The sequence below is a fragment of the Ambystoma mexicanum genome, chromosome 7p, assembly GCF_040938575.1.
Source record: "Ambystoma mexicanum isolate Mex_15411 chromosome 7p, UKY_AmexF1_1, whole genome shotgun sequence".
NCBI lineage: Eukaryota > Metazoa > Chordata > Amphibia > Caudata > Ambystomatidae > Ambystoma > Ambystoma mexicanum.
The window spans coordinates 546,511,424-546,537,107 of NC_090939.1; positions in this window are offsets into that span (position 1 = coordinate 546,511,424).

A 25,684-nucleotide genomic window follows, 5' to 3' on the forward strand; every position below is an offset into this window, starting at 1 on the left:
GCATGAGGTTTCCATACAGAAAAGGCTAATGGCCCAATAACAAATGCAAACAGAAGTGGGGAGAGGAGACATCCCTGTCACGTCCCACAGTAAGGTCTTATCAGCCTGGAGACTATTTTGTTTGTTAAAACCATCGCAATTCCATCCACTTAATAAACGATGTACCCAACCATGTCCATCTGAGAACCTCAAACATGAGAGGCCATTCAACTGAGTTGAAAGCTTTGTCTACATCTAGTGAGGCACCCACCGCCGGGACCTCTTCCCTAATAATATGAAAAGCCTTCTTAAATTGTTTTGGGTATACCTGCCGTGTATACAACCTAATTTTTGCAGGAGTACCAGTGCGTTCACATGTGGCTGCAGCCTGTCTGCCAGAATTCAAGCCAGTATCTTTGTATCATTATTTATAAGTGCCAATGGCCTATAAGAGGCACATCTGACTTGGTCATTCAGTGGTTTCATCAGTATCATGATTAAGGCTGACTTTGTGGACTCTGGAAGTGTCTCATCTCGTAGGCCAAGGCATACATCTGTGCTAGGTGTGGGATAAGAATGCCTGCATACTTGGTGTAAAATTTGTCTCTAAAGCCATCTGTCCCTGGGGCCTTATTTTTAGGCAATGCCTTAATCACTTTCCTGATCTCATCGGGTATGCAGGATCATTTAGTAATATAGCGACCTCTGGATCAATCCATCCCACAGCTACTTGGTGAAGGAAATCCTTCATCTGTACTGTATTACCTTGCTGATGGGAAGTGTACAATGTTTCCTAATATCCCCTGCATGTATTGTTGATAGACTCAGCATCACATATCACTTGTCATGTTGCGGCAACCACCTCAATAATGTTTACTGGCTCCTTTTCTTTATGGATTGACCATGCCAAAATCTTTCTGGATCTATCCCCCTCTCCATATATATCAGCCTCTTTGGGTTCCCTCAGATATGTACCCTCCATTTCAACTGCTGCCATGCATTCTCTCATTGATTCTGCTCATTCTTTATCCACGTCAGGACCACCGCCCTGCAGCTGTCTACTTTCCAGCACTTTGATTGTGTCTTCCAGTGGCCCCATGGTGTGCCTCAAGGCTTTTAGAACCCCACCTCATTAGAGATACAAGAGCCTCTTATACATACTTTTAACATGTCTCATCCGAAATAGACCCGTTGTTGGTTGTTGTGTGTGAAGAATTGTTCAATCCCCTGTGCAACCTTGTCCCTAAATACAGGGTCCTCTTATGCCTTATTCCTGAATCTCCAACTTGGTATGCACGTCTTCTGGGATTCTATCGTGAATTACATTACTATGGGGGAGTAATCTGAGAGTGTCCTCGGGAGTATAAGTGTGTCCTCCACTTGTCATCTAATATCAGGCATGGCCATAATGTAGTCAATACGTGAAGCAGACCCATGTACTCCAGAGTAAAATGTGTATTCTCTCTTGTTCGGGTGACTATGTCTCCATACATCTATCAACTTAAGGTATTCAGCTACCCCCTCCCAAGTATGGGTCACCCTCGGAAGTCTCCCACATGGCAAATTGACCCTGTCTGCATCAAGTGTCAGTGCAAGTTTAAGGTCCCCAGCCCATCTGATCCCATAAGTCAAATACTTGTGGATGAGCTCACCACATTTAGTGAAACAATTTGGGGAATCTAAATTAGGTGCGAATATGTTTAGTAAAACCACTTTGGAAAGAAGTATGTGCCTGGCTGAAATGAGGTACCTACCCCCTGCATCGTTCTTCTGATCAAGTCATTTAACATTTAAGGACCTGTGAGTATATATGGAACCCCCCTGGAGTGTGACGAGAATGCGGCCCCATACCTATGAACCCCCCATCCTTGTGCAACCAGCAGTGTCGCCGTTGGATCCATATCGGTCTCCTGTAGCATCAAAAAGGACACGTGATGTCATTTCGCTTATTGGATAATCTAGCTGCATTTTTCACCCATTTGTAAACCCCTTAATATTCCATGTCATGAGAGTGACTTTAGCCATCTAACACATGCATCCATATCCAGTGCACCCACAAATAAACACCACCCTACTTGTCAGCGCTATGTGATTTCTGTTCCATAATAAATCATATGAAAACAATGCTGCCCCAAACCTCATTGTGTAATGCCAGGTATTGCGCATTGAGTAGCCTAAGAACACTTAAAGACAACACCCTTACTTCCACCACCTCACCCACCATGCGAGAAACAGGAACTGACCGGCCGTAGTGACAAAGAACGTCCACCCCCACCCCCATCCACAATAATTCAATGTATAACTCACATCCGGGAAGCTGAGTTTGCAAGCTGCCGCACTCCAACTCGGGGGCAGGCCCAACCATGAATAGAGGTATGCAATATATTACCATGACACAACCTTACACATAGTCCCTGGTGGCTTAAGTCTTAGCACATAGTTCAGTCTCTTCTCTAGAGTTCATTAACATATAATGTCCACGCCTCTGTCCAAGATCAAATAGAGGAGCAACGATCTGGTCGTGGTGAACTCGCTGTTTCTTTCACAAAACTCTCTGCAGCCTTTGGATCTGTGTAGAAGACTGTTCTGCTGTCGTGGATCACCCGCAACTTCACTGGATATAACATTGTGTACCACAGACCTTTCTTTCTCAGGGTGACTTTGGCATCTTGGAAGGTCTTTCTCTGTTCCTGAACTTGCGGACTGAAATCAGGGAACAGTGTTATGGTGGTGGATCTGTATTGCAATTCATTCTTCTCTCCAGCCGCTTTTAGAAGGGCATCTCAGTCCCTGTAACAAAAGATACAAGATATGATTGGATGCTCTGGATCACCTGGTGGTGGCTTTGGGGCAAGTGAGCGGTGCACTCTCTCCACCATGAAGTTGGGGGATAGTATGTGATTATCCAAGATCTCTAGTAAGAATCTTTCCATAAATGTCTCCATATCATCAATTGCTGTGGACTCTGGAAGACTCATTACCCGCAGGTTGGTAAAGAGGGATCTCTCTCCCTGGTCATCGTTTTTGGCTGGTATCTGCTTGATTTCTCGTTGCAGGTGAGTCACTTCTTTCTGTAGCATTGCAACCTTATCTTCTCCATCCCCTATCCACTGTTTGGCCTGGGTCATTCTCCCACATAGCTTTTCAATTTGTACCGCAGACTCGCCCACTTTGCACGTCAACGTGTCTATCTTCTGAGCTATAGCGTTGGTTCTGTCCTTCAGGGCTGACAGCGTCTGATTTAGAACTGTAATGTCTATGCTCATTGCACTGTAATGTCTATGCTCTTTGAACCTGAATTCTGGCCTGAAGCCTTTGGTTAGGTCACATTATTTCTGGTAAACAAATCAATTTTTGCCTGTTTCTTTGGGTTTACCATCTTCACTCTATGTCCACACGTGGTGTTGTTAAATGCTCCGGACCCCAGCCCAGCACTGCGTAATTGCAGCTGTGGTCAACTACATGTATGGATTCTCGGGAATTCTCCTGTCTACTGTTGTACCATGATGTGTGTTATGAGCCGTTGCCGAGGTCCGTTCTCGCAGTTTTTACAACCACCTTTATTCAAAACCGGTCCAATGGGTGGCCTGCTGCTTTGCTCCTTCCTCCCCAGGAGGTGTCCCTGTAGGGACTTCTGTGCATCCACTGTGCACTGGGGTATGGATGGACTCACTGTTGTGTTCGTGCAGATCAGGACTTAGATAGAGAATTGCCCAGGTCACCGTCCCACTCCGGGACCGGCAGTGACCTTCGATGTGCCATCTCACTGCCTCCTGTCGGCCCACAAGAGCACCTTCACGTGTCAGCCCTGAACCTTCGGGCTGCCCCCCACGCCTGCATCTATGTCGGCTGTTTGCTGGGGCTGGTGAGGCTGCCCCCGATCCCACTCTAAAGCCGTTGTTATGCGCACCAACACCTTGGTTCTGCTTGGGGTGCTGGCCCTCTGGGAGCAGGGTACCAGTGTGTTCCACTGCTGCTTGCTGCCCTTCTCCGCTGTCAGCTACCTTTACCCTATGTTGTCCTTGGGTCTACCACACGCAGCAAGGGGTCCCTCATTGCACACATAGCAGGGTTGAACACATCTCCCTTCCGCCGGCTTAGTATCCATCCAGACTTTGTGCTGCGCACGACCTTCACCGCGCGTTCCCACTCTTACTGTCTCTCGTGTAAGGCTGGGGAGGGACAAGCCTCTGATTGTATTTCTTCCCCCAAGGCAGGTAGAGATGGCGGAATAGGAGCTCCTGTTTCCCCGCAATATGCAGAGCCCAATACAGTAATTTAAGTCTGCTGGTGACCAGGGCTGAAGGATATTTAATTAAAGATATTGACCCTGCCGCTGGAGTTCTCTCAAGATGAGGCCCTCTTAGCAGCCCTGCAGAAGCGCCCCCATTTCAAACTATCTAAAGAAACTTCAGAGTTACATATCATAGTAGTAGGTTGTCAAGCTTGTTTTCTGGGAAATGGTTGAGGTTCAGCTGACTATTAAGGACTAGAAAGAAGGGTAATACAGTTTACTAGCTGCAGCTCTAGGTGCATCTGAATACGTGATATGTTCAAAATATTTTATATTATGCCAAATTACTCATCATTGTGGTTTCAAAGTACTGAGGCTTGTCTGGAAGTTTGCATATTGTTCCAATCCTCAGGGTATCCAGATCGTAGTTTGCAGAGGAAAGGAATTGGGAAGTGGTGAAGCTGCAGGGGAAAGAAGGTTCAAATAAAACAAACGTAGGAGCTCAAACAGGGGTGGGCAGGTTAAAAGGAATAAGACTAGTGTTTATGATAGATTTGGTGCATGTTCATCAAACCAAAATAGAATATAGATCAGGATTGCAGAAATTACAAGAGTAAATCCTCAGGTATCTGAAGGATTAAGAAGTATTTACGTGTGGATAGCATCAGAGGGATTAGGTATTACTTAAAGTAACATGCGGCTGTGCCATGGTGTCAAGATGTGCTCAAGTGGACACTTGAAGTGTGCCGGGAGTATCATTAATTTCTCCCACAAAACAAAATCTTCAATTGTAAGTCAGCAAAACTGGGAAGCCCAGTGATCAAGAATGGGTAAATCAAGAATATACTTTGTAAGAGACAAATGTGGACCAAGACAAAAAGAGTAAGTAGAGCTAGATGGGCCGGATAAAGTAAGGTATGCCACCTTTTTTGTTTTCAATGCTCTATTGAGGTATGTCTTTGTCACTGGGGTGAGCAGTCTTTGAGGCGTTCTGCAACACATGGGTGTTGTTGGTAGCTTGGGTGTGCTGAAATAATACACAAAGGAAGACGAGTGCAAATGCCCCTCTACTTAATCCCTCTTCCATGAACTGCCTGGTTATATAGCAAGGAAAGCTTGGAGGAGCTAAATGCTCTGTTAAAAGAGAGTAATCGTTGAACTGCGTCCCATACATGTTGCTGATTATCTGGCAATATTAGTATGTGCTGTGCTAATGTAGACTCATTATCACATATCACTTGTCATGTCCCTCTCCTTCTCTGCTCGCTCTCAATGCCTCTCTTTCTCCTTATGCCTCTCTCTATCATACTCCGACCCTTTCTATGTGGGTAAGAGTCACATAGCGAGATGTGTGTTTGCTAGAACCACACTAGTCCTTTGTGACAACTGTGCAACCAGAGAAAAATCACAGATAGAGTGGGGGGGCTGTGCTTTTTGCAAACGCAACTTTTGAAAAATAACAATAAAGGACATTACTCAATTGTACTAACATTATAAACTGACTCTCTTGAGCATTTAACCATGTGTATTTCTAGTGATCACTTCCAGTACATGTTCTAGTTATAACCAGTAAAAAGTACCTGTTCGCCGAACGGGTTCTATAGACAGACATGACAACACTCTCATCAATTGTTGAAAATCATTGATCACGTAGGTCGCTGTTAGATTCACTTATTGCTTGATGTGCTTTGCACCCTGAAGTAAACTGCACTGAGAATGGGTGCGTGTGGCTGGCTAACATACCCGGAAGAGGACGTTTGGTGGAGGCGAGAGTTGGTGTGCTACTGCATAGTGGGAGCATCTGTGCTCTCTCCCCACCTGTCGCCTCACTCTGGCGTGGTGTAGTTTGTTGCACTGCATTGTGGTGCACATATCTTGTAAACCGTGCATCCTAGTGTCTTGAAATGTAGTTTACAAGGGACCTTAAGTTTTGCTCTTTGTGGCGAGGCCGGTCCTTCTACGACCACATTGATGTTACGCCGATTTCAGGCAACTATCTCATGTGTGAAAGTGCTGAAATCTGGAGAAAGGGGCGGGGTGTCCAAATGTAATGTAGCCAGTAATGTCTGCAGGTCCTAACAGGTAATTATGCAACATTTGGTGCAGATTGGTCTAACAGTGTGGAGTTGTATAAAGCGCAATGCTTCGCCAAGCAACAAACCCACTAGCAAATGTTTATTTTTGCTGAAATTCAGAGAACGGGGTGGGGTGTACAAATGTCATGTAGCCAGTAATGTCCAGAGTGTCATTACAGGTAACTATGCAAAATTTGCTTCAGATTGGTGAAACAATGTTGAATTGTGTAAGGAACAACGCTTCGCCAAGCCACAAACCCACCAATGTTCACTTTCATAAATATAGATATATAAGAACTTTTACACTTCTCTTCCTGATTGAAAGTTATCACTCCATTTTGAACAGTCTGGTGCACTGCTATTGGACTGTTTCAAAATACCACCAGGAGAAAAGGGCGGGGGGGGCAAATAGCACAGGTAAGGGCTTCGGGCTTTTTTTGCAAAAAATCAAATAGATTAATGACCACACCTCTTTAAATTTGACAAATATGCCTGTGATAAAAACTTTTATGCTTGAATAACTCAGTAAATCATTCTCAGTGGGCTTGGTGCACTCTAACATTAACATGTGTGCAACTGTGAACCATATATTCTAATATGGGCAGCCTCAGGATAACATGAGGGTACTGAGGGTAACATTGCTGCAACTTCAGTCACTCCATTTGGGTCCAAGGGAGATCTGGAGATACTGGGCCTCATCCCGAGATTGGAGGTAGCCATGGCGCTATTAGCGCCATGGCTGCCTAAAATAACGGGGCCGAGTCCGGTCTGGTTGGATGGGGACTTACCGGGTCATTCCGACCCTGGAGGACCCGGTAAGTCCCCATTCAACCAGCCATTCCCCATTCCCATTTGAGCCCCCATAGGGCTCAATGGGAATGGGGAAGGCAGTAATTATGGGCCTGCTAATAGACCACACGTCCTTTACGGTTCCCACTAAGGGACCTCGGAATTGAGCGGTAAAGGATTATCAGCACCGGTCTCCTTACCGGTGCCCGGTATCCCTAACCGCACAACTCATAATGACCCCCACTGTTTCCTTTTCCCTCACGCAAAATGTTAGCCAGGTCTCAAGGAACGAATGGCTGTGCACATGCTCAGTTCCTAAATGCACAGACATCCGAAAACAATTTCATATATAGGATTATGCCAATAATAATGCAGCTGAAACCCAATTAGAAGTGCATATTTTACACAGTTGGTAACTCAAAGGAATCAAAAAATTACCTCCTAATTCAATAAAAGAAACCTGCCTGCAGACGTAGGGCTGAGGATATTCCTTTGCTTCCTTTAAATAGCCATACAAATCACGGTCTTAGACCAATCCAGCAAATGAAAATCCGTACACGTAATGGGCACTCCTGTCTCCAAGCATTTCCTTTCTCCTTCTCTTAAAACGCCAAACCAAACCATGGGGCTCATTACGAGTTTGGTGCTATCTCAGGAGTAATACCACTGAGATGCCACCAAACGGTATTACCATTACCACCGCTTAGCACATCGGTACTACCACTAGCGCTATTACCTCCGATGGTAATACTGCTGCACTACAAATGGCGGTGTGACAGAGTAAATCTCCATTTAATGGATTCCCAAGGACCCAATTGGGGATTTTTGGCGGCATTTCCTCACGTGGAATTATCAAGAAATAATTCCATCGATTTTTGGAGGTAAAGTGGAGAATCTACCTCCAGCATGAAGCTGGGGAAATGGAGGCAACAGAATTACCTCCACTTTTTTCCTGCACCGCCAAACTCGCAATGAGGCCCATCCCCATCCCCTTTTCATTACTTGCCTTTTGCTTTTCCCCATTACAACAGTCTTAAAAGTTTGAACGCCTTTTCTTCATGAAGGAACTTTTAATATTTATCAACGTGTTTTTTGTAAATGAAAGCCCGTTTTTGGGAGGATAGTTCAGTGGCAACGTGCTCGCCTTGGAAGTAACACCACAAGGAGCAACACAGGTTCGATCCCCGGGTCTGCGCTTAGAAACCTCTGGGTATTAAGCACATTATAAATAACCTATCATATATCATATCTGGACAGAACGTTCATATTAACAGATACATTTTCAAAAACGGGCATGAAAGTGTCATAATTGATGAAAAGGCTCTGGGTGGAAATAAAGCATTATGTCATAATAGGAAATAGGCAATATGACATATGAAAGGCAAACACCTTCGTTTTTTTGGATCCCGGATCAGGTGTAACCTGTATGTAATGTGTAGTATGTCCAGGGCAGAAAGGGTCATTCACTTTAAGCTGTGTACATTGTTATGCATTTCCTAAACAAACAGGACATATCATACAAAGGTATTTTAATGTAATGCACATTTCAGATTTTTCCGATGGCCTTAGCTATGTCTTTGACACTTTTCATGTTAAGGTCCATATCTTTTCGCCAGGTGCATGCATTTCAACCATGTTTTTTTACACACATAATTTGTTTAGCCTTATGGAAACGTGGTGCAAGATTGCACTACACTAGTGAAAAGTTGATATACCTTGGTCCCCAAATACCTACATGTAGTTTCACTTACACCCATACATATACACACATACATGAGTATTGGCACACACGGCGCTGCTGTATGGCAGCAAAGTCTAGTGGAGTCTTACCAACGTAAAGTCTCCTCTTCCCCACTGAGGGGATTACACTCCCTGCAGGCGCATACCCCACCCCTGCAGAGAAGGCACAAAAGGAAATGGAACACGTGAGATCTGGCTGGGGAAAGCCGAGAAGCACAGAGAAAAACACATCCAAGCTAAACAAACAGTGCTTCGCCATGTGTCCCTCTGACAACACAAACATCCGAACGGCGCAGCACAGAACACAGAGCAGAATGGACACTGGTGTGTTGTCCATTTAGCTTTCTCCATTTGCCTCGGCCATATTTCCTCAAAATGGTGACAGCGCAGCTGACCCGGAACCGGTGCAGCATCTCTAGGCTAAACGCACATCCGTTACGTGTGTGCACGCTGTGTTCCAAGATGGGCTAGTCGGTATTGGTTTTTTATTAGCACAAAAAAAAGAGCAAAGAGACATTTTTGACTTGCGATGGATATCAGGCTACGCATCATCTTAAGACATGACAATACAACTGACAGCCAGTGCCAGTATGTGACAGGGCAGCCACCATCTCGGTGTGGCAGAGAGCTCCTCTGTGGCATTCCATTATCAGTTTGTGCATGGCTTCTGGAATTGGAAATCAGCAATGGTAAAAGCCAGAACCGCGTGGCTAAGTTCCTCTGAGGTACAAGTTGTGAAGACGATATGAAGAGTTTGGAGCTCAGAGGCCTAGCTCCACTCTCGCGCTTGCGCACAAACAGGCAGCACACTATTCCAGCATTAAGCAAAGTGGAAGGACATTGGTTGCAAGACTAAGCTTAAGAAAGACAGACATATTTAGCTGCAGCCCTACATTACACTAAAATGTGCCTTGTACTTTACTCGTTCTTGAAAAGCTCGTCAAGTTTTGGAATTGATTAACTGAAAAAAACCGTCAAGCTCGCGCTTTATGATATTTTGCACACGTATTTCAGAAACCATGCACCAGTAGATTGCAATTTTGAAGGGTATGTGCTCCAGGGCAACCATTGCCTAAGTGCAATACTGTACTAAATCATTGTTGTTCCCCGGTGCAAACGCTGTGGCATATTACACTTGTACTAGTGCACGTTTCTGTAACATGGTCTCTGGTATTTATAATAATACTAATGCCTAAACAGAGCCACTTTTCCAACCTCAATGGTGTGTAAACTAAACTCCCATGCAATGGAACTAAACTGTGATTTATTGAATTAAAATAAGTTTAAATGGTCTCCCTATTAATTGACGTTTATACTGGCAAGGGACAATCAAAGTGGCAGAAGGACAGTGGCGGGCTGCAGTGGAGACGACAGAGGGGGCCTGGCACAGGTTAGCAATGGGTGTCTTCAGTCTTCAGCAGTTATGTCGGGGGTCGGGGGGGGGGGGGGTGAACAGAATAGTGTGGCTCCCTTCCTGGTCCTTCTGTCGCCAAGTCGCACAGTGCGGTCAGGCGCATCTTGACGATACTCTCGCCTGCTTGCTGCCATTTGCACGTTCTCATGAAACGAACACACAATGGGCACGGACCTCCTGGGCCTACCCACTCATTGTCTTGGTTTACCGGAGCAGTCATGTGCTTTACCCTTGAAAAAAACAGACGGTCCCCTGTAAAGAGTGGACATATGCTATCCAAACATTGACTTCCCACGACTGTTAAGATCCACCCTCCATTTGCATCGAGGTTACTAATATGTTTTCATTTATTCACAGCCTGTGAGAAGCTGTGCTCGCTGATTCATCTGATGATAATGTGGGTCCCAAGACAATGCCGCCCCCCACCCAGCATGTGTATGCGTTAAGGAGATCATTATATGCTGGTCTGGAGATGACGGGCATCACTCTGCCTTACAGTCTGTGGGCAAGACCTCTGCAACGCCTGGACTCTAGATCTTCATCGTAGGACAGATAACTACTGCATCACATTGATAAACAATGTTATGACAGGTCAAGCACATCCTTGGTGTGGATAACCGAATAGGTCTTCACATTTTAATAAAGCAGCAGGTACCACATCTGCACACGGTATAAGTGTGATTCATTATGTATTGTGTTATTGATACATTGCTTGATATCTGTATATGCTTCAGTGGTGAAGATGTGCTTGTTGTGATATCTTGATGAAACCTTGTTCTTTAGCTTTCTTCACCTGAATCAGGGGCGACTCAAGGCGAGACGAGTGCCATGATCCAAAGATATCCAACGTTGTCAAAGGGTCGGCTTCCTTATAATTATAGGAAGGGGGGTATAGAAACAACGCAGTACAGCCCCAGCAGGCCTAGATGTTCCATCTAAAGACATGTTTGACAAACTGCACATGTATAATAGGGCAAAGAGAGGTGGATGCCTTCAATTTAAGAACATTGAGCCTCATTACAAGTTCCGAAACTGGGGGGTGGTCGTACCCTCTAGAATTGAAATCTTTGCAATGATTAAATGCAAGTAAGTTCAAACCCTAGTCAACATAAATCTGAATAGGATTTTAAAGCTTTTTACATTTAGCAAGCAGCTTGTGAAAACACATAAACATTCAGAAAAATAGGAATATCTTTTTATTATTTAGATGGTTATTTTAGCTTTTTTTGTCACAAATCACAACAAATCAACAGTAGTGTCCAAAGTGCAGGTACAAAAACTTCATTATTTCAAAGCATTGTGACTGTGCAAAAGCATGCAGACAACATCACTCTTCAATAAGTGGGAACATCATGAAAAACAATTCAATAAACTCACAGTGTAAATGAGTTTTGTGAATGGAAGATTTACGTTAAGGATCTCCTCTGCCCGGCTGAAACTATGACCTTGTGCTTGGTCCTCATTACAAGTTCAGCAGAGCAGTACAAAAGTGTTGGTTAATCCGATTACCATGTTTGTACCACACCACCGAATTCAGAGTTTTTCCACCATATCCTACAATCGAGCCCTTGTAGACTTCAAATATGGGGATTGACACCACCGGTCTGCACTCATAATCTGGTGGTAAGCCTACAGGACCTTGTGGTAATAAGGGTAGATGAGATTGACGGTAGTTTGGTAGATTTGGAATGAGGCCCATTGCGTGTCCTGAAGACCAATTGCAATGCTAATTTCCTTGAATCAGTTCCTTCTCGCGGTCCCGCCTGTTCATAGCAAGTGCTTTGGTGGTGGATCATTTTCATATCAAGCAGCAATTCTTTGTTAATCCTTTACTTAAGCTTTTTAAGTATTGTGGATCCCTTAACATTCAGGTAAGCCAACACATCTGGCTTTATCTGAATTGCATCTAAGATAAATAATGGTGCTATATTCTTCAGTGCGAAGGTGCCCACACAGATGGGGCACTAATATCAAGATGCACAGCCTCAAATGAATGTAGTGTAGCTAATTTATTTCATTTTTAATAGTTTCTGTTGTGTGTCTATCACGCCAGTATCGGAGTCCAAGTGCAGTACAAGAGTATTTAAAAAATGTGCAGAATGTTTAGGTTCATGCATTTACAACATAGGAGAACAGAGGTAAAAAGTAAAACAATTAGTAAATGGATAATATTCTAGCGTGTAGTGTGAAGTGTAACATAACATACATACACATATTATTATACAATTTGTATTTATTTTTTATTTTATTTGAATATGGTTTACAAAGGAACTTTTACAAACAACATTACTTAATTTTAAACAAAGTTTAGAAAAATAGTTGTTCCTTATTATACAATAAGCTTATAATACATGGCAGCCTGAAATCATATTAAAGTGTAACAACAGTGTTCTAATTACGGCGCATCAGTGGCTTCACGATTCAGCTGTAATCACTAATTAAATGAGAATAACATAGTATAATTGGATTGTGATGTTACAATGCCTGCTACTTGAGACAGTACAGAGCCGAATTCTAACTGGCACCTGGAGCACTTAAAAAGCTGAAGCTAGCTTCGAATACGCCTTTCGTTTTCAATCAATTTGTGTGACTCTTTATAGCCATTCATTGATAGGGAACTGTTTATAGGAGTATGTTTATTGTGTGCACTGCAGGACTTTAAAAGCAGAGAGCAACAATCTATCTGTAGCGTATGACTTCTATTAAATACATAAAAAATACAGTGCATTGCATTTAGCTGCTTAATTGTTTTTGCACTACCGTTCAAGCTGCATATTCATGTTTTTTTTCACCCAGACAGACTCTACAATAGTTATTTGTCTTTACCACCAAAAGATCTCTTGCATTGTAGTAAGCAGGAGAAGGGAATGACGGCGTGGCTATGTATTAAAAGGAGTAAAATACCCTGTAAGTAAAAAGGAGTTTGCGAGTCACCTTGACGTTCTGTAACCTTTTAAAGGAACTCGGCCTCCAGCCTCGTTGATCTTCTATTTCGTCATAAAACTCCTCAATGACTAGCAATATCCTTATAATGTATGGCAGGGGTTACTTTATCAAATGTAGCATGTTTTAAGTGAGACAACACAACTGACCAACTATTTTATAATCTACTAACTGTTAACTCACAAGTCAGTGGTTATGTAATGATTATTTAATTGTGATCTCAGTGAACTGAGAGAAAGCAAGTACTGGGAGACCTCTACAACCCAGGCTGACCCATCCTCCTCTCTGAGGAAGAGTGTTAAGTGACTTCTCCAAACCCCAATGACAGTCTTTCTAAACTCTGCATCATTTTCGTAACTCCGAGGCATCTACTTCTTGATTCAGATGACAAGGTCCATTGTCATTGTGCGTTTCATTGAATAATTCACCACCACCAAGTACACTTTAAATATTAAAAGTCACCTTGGAAGTACATTTCTGTAGAAGGCACTTAGCCTCTAAACTTGTGCTTTATGTGGTCCATAACTCCTTGGTGACTTCTAATAGCCTCATAATGCACAGACGAGAGGAACAATTGCATACAATAAAAACAACACATTCTTGTAGGCAGGCAAAGCAATGCTTCCATGCCTAAAGTGAATTAAGTAATGCAATTATCACTGGGAAATATAATTTTATTCATCACAAACATTATACACAATGGGCCTGAGTCAGAAAGGAATGTGGCATTAGAGAAAAGCGTTGATCAAGGTTGTCAAGGGGGCCGGATCCATGTTGGATTTTGAGGATATCCCTCATTAATATTCATGAGGAAAATGTGAATATATTTAGAATCATTGAATGCACATTTATCTCATGAATATTAATGAGAAGTATCCTCAAAATCCAACATGGATCCGGCCCTCGAGGCCTGGATCTGGACAACCCTTGCGTAGATGATGTGCCTTTTTTAGATGACTGGCTCTTGTCAATGAGCAGGTCTCTTTACTCACAAAGGTGACCTGCCCTTTCAGGAAGGACTCAGTGGCAATGCAAGCACAGTGTAACCCCTCCACATAAGTGCAGTAGCCCTTGACATTAATACATTCATTCTCTGGGAGACTAGTTTAGAATGAAGGTCTTTCAAGGACATGGCAGGTAACTTTGCAGAAATGCAGCTGTGATGAACCGATTGTTGCCATGCAGTAGTAGAAGTTTCGGTAGTGGCTAAAGCACCTATTCAGCCCTCACACTTCTACTCTACAAAATATATTGATCCCATTCACAAAGGTGAAATAGGCGCAGTTAAGAGATATATCTCCTTTGCCTTTTATGGTAACGCGGGTAGAGGGTAGGCTATGCTCTCAAGAGGGGCGTGAATGTGAAACACTAGCAATTTAAACAGCAAAGTACAACAGTACAAAATGGAGAGTAATGTTCAATCAAGAGGCTGTAACAATATATGTTCTTTAATTAAACACACCATATGCAAAGATAACAAAATTGAATACAGAACAAAAATTCACTCCTGTGGGATAGAAAGATACAGCACTCTGGGTAATGAAACAGGGATGAAAGGCACTCAAAACCACAATGTTCATAAAAGGATATGTTATAGTGTGAAAAAGGATGAAAAAGCAGCTAAGCCACTCTCTAGGGTCCCAACAAATGGACCAAGGGCGCACAAATCTTCTCAAAGTATTTTGATAAATACTTGGCAGCTCTAATTCATCCACGTTGACAAGCTTCTGGTTCGAACTGAGGCATTGACTGTCTAAGCTTGTGCGGTGTGGCAGCAAACTGGTTTGCGTATGCAGCAAAACTGGTTAAAGAATGCAGCAACAGTGGTCCGAAAAGATTGAAGAAGTGTCAAGGGCAGCACCGGAGGGGTTGTGTTGGTTTCAATGCATTCAAATGCAGTCGAAATGTGGGAGAGCAGCTGCTTGATGTCTTCAGTTGATGTTAATCAGATCTAGGGGCTCAGGGACAAGATAGGTCCTTGTTCTCATTCTACCAAATACAGAGGAAGCTTGAAAACACCTGTAGGTGTCCTTAACCTGCAGTGAAGTCCTGGGTACCGGTATAGCTGGCAGAGAGGCGGGCCGTGCTCCAGCAACAGGTCACCCACGATATATGCCCTGGTGATGGTTAGGGAGCAGAGCTTTCCTCTGGCTTGAATCACCTGCCAGGGGCGTAGGCAAGGTAAGGCTTGAGTGGGCAAGGCCCACCCACAATCTGTGAATGCACACTCAGCAGCGCTGTCTGGGCCTTAAACAGCATTAATGTCCCTGCAGTGGTCCCAATTACATTAGCTTCAGGACTCACTTGTTAGACAATCCTGGCGATGCCTCTGCCTACCTTCACACCACAACAGGAGGATTTACAAAGGACTGCTCTCCCGGGGGGGGGGTACAAATGAATTGTTCTTGAAGTCTTGCAGTCCAATGATCATTCAAAGAAGGAGTGGGACACCCCCTATATTATATGCAAAAGCCCACAAGGAATTGGACAATATCAAGCCTGATTTAAGGGGTCCAATCCTTGTCCTTGACACAAGTGGTCTTTGTATTCTGACCATACATATACCCAAAGTGTTTTGTGCTAAAGGAAATGGAAAGGAAATGGAGGAGACAGGAAGGAAAGAGAAGTATAGAGACAATCAAGATGGTGGAATCTTCCTCCAACTATGCCAAGCTCCCTCTGTCTACACTAAACCGGCTCCCTTACTGTGTCCACATCATCAAAGGCTGTTTTCGTATACAGCACCCTGGTATGAGGCTACTTCTTTTGGAATAGGTGCGCCCTTTGATTCCTGTACCCCATAACAGCTTCTGCTGTGAAGCTGTCCAGTTGGAGAGAGCTGTTACCAGACCTCACATCGGACCAAAGGAGACACACAGTCATTTACTCTTCTGTCCAACAGACTGATGGGAATGTAGGTCTTCAGATCCTTGCCATAGAGTCACGTAGTCACATTTACCTCTTTGTACCTATAATTATTCTGTCTTTCACTTCTTCTAACATTCACTTCTCACCCCCCACGACCTTATTTTCTCACCCATAGTCATCCTCTACCCCTCGTGACCCCAAAACTTACCTTACAGCTAACCTTGCCATATCCATTGCCAACTTGACAATGGGACGATGTGAAGTTGAAGTAAAGGAAAGAAGAAGTAAATGCATGAAGAAGTAAATGTCTGATGAAGTGAATGTAGAATAAGTATGTGTAGAAGATGTTTTTTAAGCAAAGCAAATGAGGCTACACCTGGCAGGGCCGAGCTGTCTGACCAGAATACACACAATCCTTCCACAGCTGGCCTGGGCTCACAGTGCTGACATGTGTATGATATCAATCTGATGTGGCTTTTTATAGTTATGTGAATTAACATCCACCCTACCCTCGACTCAGGTATAGCTTTATGTTTAAATATTAAACTGCCATCAGAATAGACATTCCTCATGACTATGTAGTTTTGGAACCGAGATGCACATTTTAAATGCAGCCTCTGCGCTGAAGTGACTTGGTTATCAGAGCAGCGGTCAAAAGGCCAACCTGTGGCCTTTTGAACCGTTTGAAAATCACCTATGCCCTCTGAACCTGCTCTGTGCCACTGGAGAGCATGCGTGGCAGATCAGGAGACTGATGCAGCAGGGCCCATGCCACTAGAGCTAAGGGAGAGCTATCAGAAAAGAAATGACTAGAGAAGAGAAAGGACTTGCTGACAGAATTTCTGAATACACACAGAAAGCTATGAATAGTCAAGTCCCTAGATGCATTGGGAAATAGATTGCCCTTAAGCACCTCACATGAATGAGCCGGCCAATCAGCTCCCTCCAATGCTGGGAGTTAAATTCGGTAGTGAAAGCTTGCATTCAAATGGATCTGCTGGCTCCCTTCTCTACGGGCGCCATTGTCCTTTCTGAACCTGGTTCCTCCATTCTTCACCCTCCCTACTCTCCATGCACCTTCCTCCTCTGCCCATCCCCTCTCAGTGCTTCTTTCTCCTTCACACCTGCCTATTTCTCCCCAAACTAATCTTCTCTGCCTGGCCACCACCATCGGCAGTAACAAGGGACTCTCTCCAGTTGAGTCTTTGGTGGCCATCTTTTATTGGGAAAACCTTTCCTTCCCTTTCATGAACAGGAGACTGACCACATGCTCCCCTTCATCCAGTGGGACCTTTTTGTGTTTTATTACAAGTACACACTATCAGTACCCTGGGCACTAGAATGGGTGCTAATGATATTAATTATATTAATCTGCCTACGGAAGAGGGCTTGACCATTAGTCCTCACAAGACCCTAGTGTCACTCCGGCGTAATTTGGGTGGGGATGGCAGACCATCAATGTTTTGTATTAAGGCACAGAGAAGTGCTGCATGCTAGAATTCGAAGACCAGATCCCTAGAACAATTGAGAAACTGATCACTCAGAGGAACATTGCATTCTTGGAGCTTGAAGGTGGCCTTCCAAGAGATATTGAGACACTGGTCCTTGAATGACAAGTTTCTGGAGTCATGGAATATTTGATTGCTTTTAAAAGTGCTGCATGCTGGAATATAAAGGGTATATTCTTGGAGCCATTCAGAAATTGACTGCACAGAGAATCACTGCGTGCTCGAACTTGAAGTCAAAGTTCCTTCAGGCATTGAGGCAATGTCTAAGAAGAAAAACTCCACACAGTGTAACTTAAAAGAAATGTTCTGAGAGCCAGGCCGCGTGGGGGGATGAATAAAAAAAAAAAAGAAACGGACCAGGTTGCCACTTGAGAACTTGAATGACAAGTTCCCGGGTATGTCTGAAACAAGTACTGAAGGGACTGAGATGGGAAGAACTGTCACAGGCTAAGAGATAGAGTTGATTTTCACCAGTGGGAAAGGTGCCAAGGTCTGGAACACGGGTGGAGTCTGCCAGTGCCCACCCACATTTTCTGCTGGCCGCCGTCACATCTGTCCCATGTTTGCTATTTCTAGTGGCAAACCACGGCCCCAGAATTCTTTGCCCATTGCTCCACCCCCACACAATTCACAGGAGTCTCGCTCCCTTGCTGATGTGTTCCGGCACCCCCCTGCACCCAACCACCCCATGTTCTTGCTCATCATCCTGCTGTACCCCTCCCGGCCATGGAAATAATAGGAGAACAATGCACACTTTAATATTTCCATTTCGACCACCTTGTTGAGGGAAATTGGGCATGCACCATACGCATGGTGTCCAATTCCCTGAAATGAAAGTACTTTATAGGTGTTCGCACCCTGGAGTGTGAATAGTTATTCCCCCTCCATTTGGGGACATATAATGCTAGTAAAGGACATTACCGGCCCTGTCCAACCCCGATCACGGTGGGGATCACTACAGAATTTCCAACCACATGACAACCCACTTTATGCATAGAACTGCTGAAGTCTTCCTTTCATCTATGTCTTGATTTTACGGAATCGTCTCAGTGGAAAACAAGCAGCTCATGCTGCTAAGGTGCAGAAAATGCACAGAATGGTTGAGCATGACTCTTCTGTGTAGAGTGTACTCCCTGAGTGTGTTCCATAGAGGCACGAATAGATGGCAGGGTATTCCCTGGCCTTTGAGTGTGCACTGAATTCCTGACTATGGATTGCACACTCAATGTGGGAGCACACCCCCAATATAGATTTCTGTGATTCATGAGGGGTTGGAAGGGGCAGCTGAGTGCATGCATTTTCTGTGCAGCTTCACGTCCCCTTTGCCAATGCCCCACATCTTTTGTTCACACAAGAATGGGGTTGTCTCAGGGCATTCTTCACTTGCATGGACAAAATATCCTTTGAATCAGGCCCAATCTCTTTCACATATGTGGTGTTCCAATGCACACTACATACAACATGTGCTACTGATTACACATATACAGGCAGTGTTTTACATCTGTGCACAGTTCTGATCATTGATTCCCAAAAACTCTTACTTTCTGATATAACATTCGATGCCATTTATATTACCTGTTCGGTGTAGAATGGGTATGTACATTTACTATGTAGAATTGTTTGATGCATCATATCTTTGCATGGGCATAATTTTAGGGGGGGCAAGGGTGGTTGCCCCCACCTCCCTACTCTCGTGGCACACCATTTTGTCCCCCTTTAGATCTCATGTCCCCCACCCCAACATTTTCAACAAGGTTACTCCACTGTATCCTTGTCTGCCATCATTATGTTGTAATAGTTATAACTTTAAATAATGTGAAGGCCTATTGGAAACTACCGGTTTACCACATGTTTTTGAGATTATTGACGAGGAATATATGAGTAGGAAACACACAGGAGCAACAACAGCTTCCCCACATAAGAATCACATTAGCTCTGTCCAGCTGGGGGGCATTTCCGTGATACTTCCACAGTGGCTAGCCTGCGCCGAGACCACCGCATTCTACTGAGCAAACCTCTAAACTTTGGCGAGGAATTGGTGCCAGATGTGTGTGTGTTTTCATTAGTGGGTACGTGTTCAAAGGGCAAACCTCCATGTGGCAGTCTTTCCTGTTGACAGTTGCTCAGTGCCTCCTAATCCCCTTATCCCACGAGGTAACGAAGAATATTTCTGGTGTGTTCAATTTCATTCCCAGTTTCTGCGTCGAGTCGAGGCATCTTTTTCAAGTGACGATCAGTGGCAAAATAGGATCAGCCAACAGAGGGCAACTTTAAAGAGGAACCCCACACTGATGTGCCCATGACTCATGCTGATACAGAAGACATCCATAGAGACAGCTCTGCTAACATTATTTAAAACAATACACACTGACTGAGTGGCTATCAACATGTGTCCAGCACACTGTGGATAGGAAATTGCCATTATATATTGACCATCTGTTGTCCAGACAAGTGAGCCCTAGGAACCATCCAGCTTAAATCAGAATAGACAACCCATCAATGACTGTGTTCATATAACCCAGGAAATAGACCTACAGACAGTCATGCACATCAATAGAGTTTACCATGATGTACCGTTGTCATATTTCAGAAGGGCAGTGGTTGTGGCATGAGGCAGAAAGGCAAAATAACGAAAGCCTAAAAGGTTATGTCTGCATATAAGCTGAATTAAGAAAGCCATGTCCAATTTTCAACAACGATAGGGAATATGGATCATATTAAAAGGTGTGTAAATAGCACGGAACACAGTTTTCACTGCATGGTGATGGTGGACACACAGCTAGTATAAGGAATACGCGGTGTGGACCCATGCACTGCAAATGAAAGGATGTCTCAAAATTAAAGTATTCGGTGTTTGCAATTACAACATAAGCTTCACCGAAAAATGAACATTATTCAATGTGCTGAGGTAGAACTCGCACATTGTGGAAGTACACAGAGTGTGAGTAGGCCACACAAACACGAGGTACACACATTGATTGAATAGACGCTTAATTGAGTTATTCATATGTTTGCTAACGTTTGATTTGCACATAAACAAAGGAATTGTTTTTGGAGTGTACCTGTTTGTTCAAATAACTCCTTCCTGAGGTTTACCGAAACACTTTGCAATGATTTATGGCAGGGACAGACTGGCTAAAAATATAGCCGCAGGCACCAAATAAAAATGGCTCCCATGTGCTATTTGTGATTGGGGACTTTTCTCAAAACATTGATAGGGACTTTTAAAATGCATCGGACAATTAACATTCAATAAAAAGCACCACCTGCACTTTGACAGCAAACCGGCCTAACTTAACCTAGAAAACCAGCCGGACTGGCCTGCTGGTACAGACGTTCCAGAATTGCCCTATCGCCTAAGAGGCCAGTCCGAGCCTGGAAAGGATTGTACTCATGTTTATGTATGGCCATTTCACACACACACAACAAGAACAGGAGGGACAAACGCAGGAGTAGATAATGAAACATCCATTCTGTGACAAAGTACCCTCACTTTTGGGACCTTCAGTTGGGCTAACAAGGTGTCTGGGAGCTACCCTAACCTAGTGGATGAGGCCCGGAGGTGGTGAGACAGGATCCCTGGACACCCTCACTTACTCCCCATCTAAAGGCAGGGGACAGCCACATGGCACCAACTAGGGGTAGGGTCCCTTTCAAGAGACACATCCCCAACACCTGGGTAGCATAGACCAAATGGGATAAGGGAATTCAGGCTCACCTTAAAGCATGGTATGCTTGCTTCCAATGGAATTGGGAACTGTTACTCACCAACTTGGTTACAGATGGAGAGATGAGGTAAACCCATTCCCTTGAGTCTGAGTCAGGGCAGTCGAGTCTGAGGTTTCCTAAAGACCTCCTCACTTGAGGGAAATCGTTTCTATGATACGCCCCTCTGCTGCGTGAACTAAACAGACAGAGGGGTCGATCAAATAAAAGAGCGGGGAGCACACACACCGCTATGGCACCAGGCTAGAAGGAACTAAGAAACAGGATAACTGGTGTTAAGTTACGGGTTTCCTAACTACAAGATCTACCTTAATAACCACCTGATTCCCTCCGGGATTAAGCTTGGATGAAATGACTGTCTGAACCCAGGTTTCCTTGCAACAATAAGACAATAATCAGATCAATCTAGGAGACTAAAGATAGTTTAAGCTATATGGGAAACGTGCAATAAAAAGTCTTACCAGTTCAAAATAAAGAGAGAACAGAAAAGTGTGGAGAATGGTGATCAGGAGGACTGAAGACAGTTAACTACAACAATAAGGAGAAAATAACAAACAGGAAGTTAGATGTGCAAATAAACCCGGACAGCACGAGGGACGCACTAGAGCCGGGATGTTGCACGGTTCAGCAGAGCGTCTCTTAGTGCACAAGGTCCAAAAACAGAATCCGTTTTAAGGTAGAACAGTTCTTACTAGTTCCAGTAGTGGGTTTAAGCGCATGCGTAATTTGAGTACAGAGCAGTATGTGACAGGAGGTGAACACTTCCAGCAGGAATCGGTAGAAGTCAACACAGGGGCAGGAAAGGGGTAGGTATCATTCTGAATGGCATGAATGCAAGTAAAGTGTGTGCAGCGTTGCGTGACTGGAGTTGGAGTGAGACTCTGGTGAAATGATTGTCAATTCTATGCAAGTAGTAATTGTTTGTCCTGCAACAGGAAGACACCAGCAACCCAGACGGAAGGCTGGGTCTGAAATACAATATCAAACAGGTACCTGGAAAGAGGCTACAGAGTCCGTTTAAGCAGGCAAGGGTCGGAAACAGCGGTTCAAAAGTTTTAAATCGTCAGGCAAGGAAGGTCCGTGAAAAAAAGGTAAGATCAGATGGAAACACAGAATCAAAGTCGCAGGTGTTTAACTACAAACAGAAGCAGCGCTCACTGGGCTGGCACGGCTTTTGCGCTGTCTTCGATGGTGGAACCTACGAAGGCAAACAGCTGCTGCGATCACATAGCGTGCTCTCCATGTGGGAGTCATGCGGCAGCAGGTCTTTTCACACGGAAAGATGCTGTGGCTTGTCTCCAAGTCAATTGCCAATGCCTCAAGAATGGAGCAGGCCAACAGCGATTTCTATGGGAAATCGAAGCGGTAACACAAGGCTTTGGAGCCTAACTCAGAAGCGGGAAACCTGAACCATAACAGAAACTTAGTAGCTGCTACCACTTTAAGGGATTTTAGGAATGGTGGTCATGCAGAAGTGGTAGTGCCTGCACGGTGAGCTCCCTTTTCAATAGTGTAAGGATTACACCTAAATCTTTCTGTTATGGTTCAGGAAAGAGAAGATCCTTAATTATGAATGGAGTTTTAACCTCACACAAGGCAAGACATCCACTATAATACATTTAACAACATGTAGAAGAAATTAATCCATATTTGGGGCAGGTTTAGAGCGTGACAAGCCCAGGTCCAACACCAGAACTGAAAGACATCCACAGGGGTGGAGACTACAAGCCAACCCCTACACCAGCTGTCGAAAGAGACATACCTTAATTCCCTTACCACAGAGAGAGGCTGGGCAGGGCCAGAGTGTGACAATGAGGGCTAGGACGGCACATGGGAAGTGGCAAGCCAATTCCAAGTCCCATATCCGGGCTGTGAGCCATCCCAGCAGATGGAGCTCAACAGATATTCCCCATCCCAGCAAACACACCAGAATCCCCTTTCACCATATGCAGGTTGGATGGTTAGTACAGAGCACCTTAAAGGCACACAGAACACAGTCTATCTGGGCAACTGTTTGAAGTAGGAGCTGAACTCCGGAGACAGGAGCAGCTTTGGAGAAGGCTGGTGGAGGAGCAAGAGGAGTGTGAACAGGTGGGGGGGCATGATTGTGAAGGAGAGCTGGAAACAGAGTGCACAGTGTGAAGGAGTGGTGGCCAAAGCTAAGAAACATTCTGAGGAGACTGTTCAAAATGATAAGGGGATGAGGTTTTAGATCAGGAGTCGTTTGTCCCGGTTGATACTGTGAGTATCGTTTATCACATGAAAACAATGGGGGTTAACAGGTTGACAAGTAGCAGGTGGTTAAATAGCATGATGGGGCTGGTGAGGTTGGTAAGGTGCGGGTGAGTAAACAAAAGAAGCAGGCTGGTATGCAGGATATGGAGAATATTGATGAAGTTGACAATGAGGATGAGGTAAATACCAGAAAGTGGTTTTGAGGTTAAGGAAATTGGTGAATTTGATAAGGAGGGGAAGGAGCTTGGGGATTGGGAGGAGGCTGGTTAATTTGAGAAGGAGGAGTTGTTGATCATCACAGAAATGACAATGATAAACCACAGAAGAAGGTAAAGTAGGAAGTGAATACAAGTGGAAGATGGTTGTAAGATGGTTGTTGAGGTTTAGAAGAAGGAAGGTAGTAAACAACACGCGGTGAAAGTGTTAGAGATATTAACCAGCCGTCCTAGGCACAGAAGGTGACAGAAGGAATGACTCTGGGACTGGGAAAGTATCACAGGAGTACAGAGTGGCAAAAGCCATATACATATCAGAGGTGGTAACAGAAGGAAACCGAATTGGAAGAGAGAGACCGAGAGTTGATGTAGGAGTTTATTGCAGAGATCAACCTCTTGAATATAGGAATAAGATCATGTCAAGCAGAGTTCACAAGTGAATCCAGGGAAGAGATTAGAGGGACCAACACATTTAGTTTGGAGGCCAAGGAAATCCCAGCAAGAGTAGTTGGCCACTTCCTCACCATGCCGACCTCCTCTGGGATATACCCTGGCATCTGGGAGGTACCACACTCAATGCTCAGACCCCCTAATCCTTGACACGGGAAGATTGAGTTCTTTTGACGGGAGACCACTTTGAAGAATACAGCCAAGGAATACCCATTGAACCCATCCTACAGTGAACCAGCAAGGAGAATGGGTGAAAAAAAAGGGGAAGCAAGCGGTGATATCCCAGAGAAGCAGTGGTTGCTTGAGTCACTGAGGCTTCCAGATGAGAAGGCAAATCCTAGACATTGGAAAAGCTGCAGAGATTTTGTTTTGTTAAGGCTTCTTTTTGTATACACTTTCCAGTAGGGACCTGTTGAAGCTCAAGACACTTTTGTGAACATGGAGTTGCTCTGCATTTTTTAGTTAGCAATCTCCAGGCAACCTCTTTACATGTTTCAGTTGCCATTTAGGCCTTCCCTGTTTATTAATGTCCCCTGCATATTAACAATTCCCAACCAAACAAGTTGTCATGTAGGTTTTTGAATGTTTCTGTTGTGCACCATCACCTGTGTGACAAAATATGTTCATTTGTGAGCATTGAACAAGGGTATATGACATATTATTATATATATATATATATATATATATATATATATATATATATATATATATATATATATATATATATATATATATATATATATAACACAGCCACAGTAGTGGCTGTGTAGTTACCATAGGAAGAGCACTTTTTGGTCGGCTTATAACTTCACTCCCCCTGACGAATCCTCACCAAACTTTGCCAAAAAGGTGTATGGCCCACTCTGAAATTTTGTGCAAAGTTTGGGGAGGTTTGGTCGAGGGGGGGGCAAAGTTATAGGGGGGTCCCAAAATGTCTTTATTCCCATAGACTGAATGGGGAAAAGACTTTGCTCACGCCTACAGCCCAAACCACTGGACAGATTTTCAGCAAATTTGCGGCAGGAGCAGCGGCTTGATCCCAAAAGCATGCTTTTGTAAATGTGGTGAAAATCTGACCAGTAGTTTTTCTTTAAAACAACCAAAAAGTAGGTCACAAAAAATTAGTGATATCTATGTCCGCTCTGCGGACACACTTCCCTGTTCGCTCCGCAGACAGGACACCTATTGGCTAATCGGCTTGCGTTGTGTCCGCAGACATGCAACGTGTTTGCTGATTGGCTGGAATGAAGCGTGAGGTGCGTTGCATTGTTTTGATGCGCCTGCCATCTTGAATCCACGGACATCCGCGGAAAGCGCAACAACGAATGGGGAAGAAATAGAAATTTTGCAAGTGTGTTGGTGTGTAAGAGTGCTTGGGGAGGGTGAGGGAGTAAGAGATGGGTGAAATGCTGTATTTGTTTAGGTGGCAGGCACCCCTGATGTGTTTGTCATGTCCGCGGTCACCGTGGCTGTCCGCAGACATAAAAAAATGCAATGCAGTAGCCATA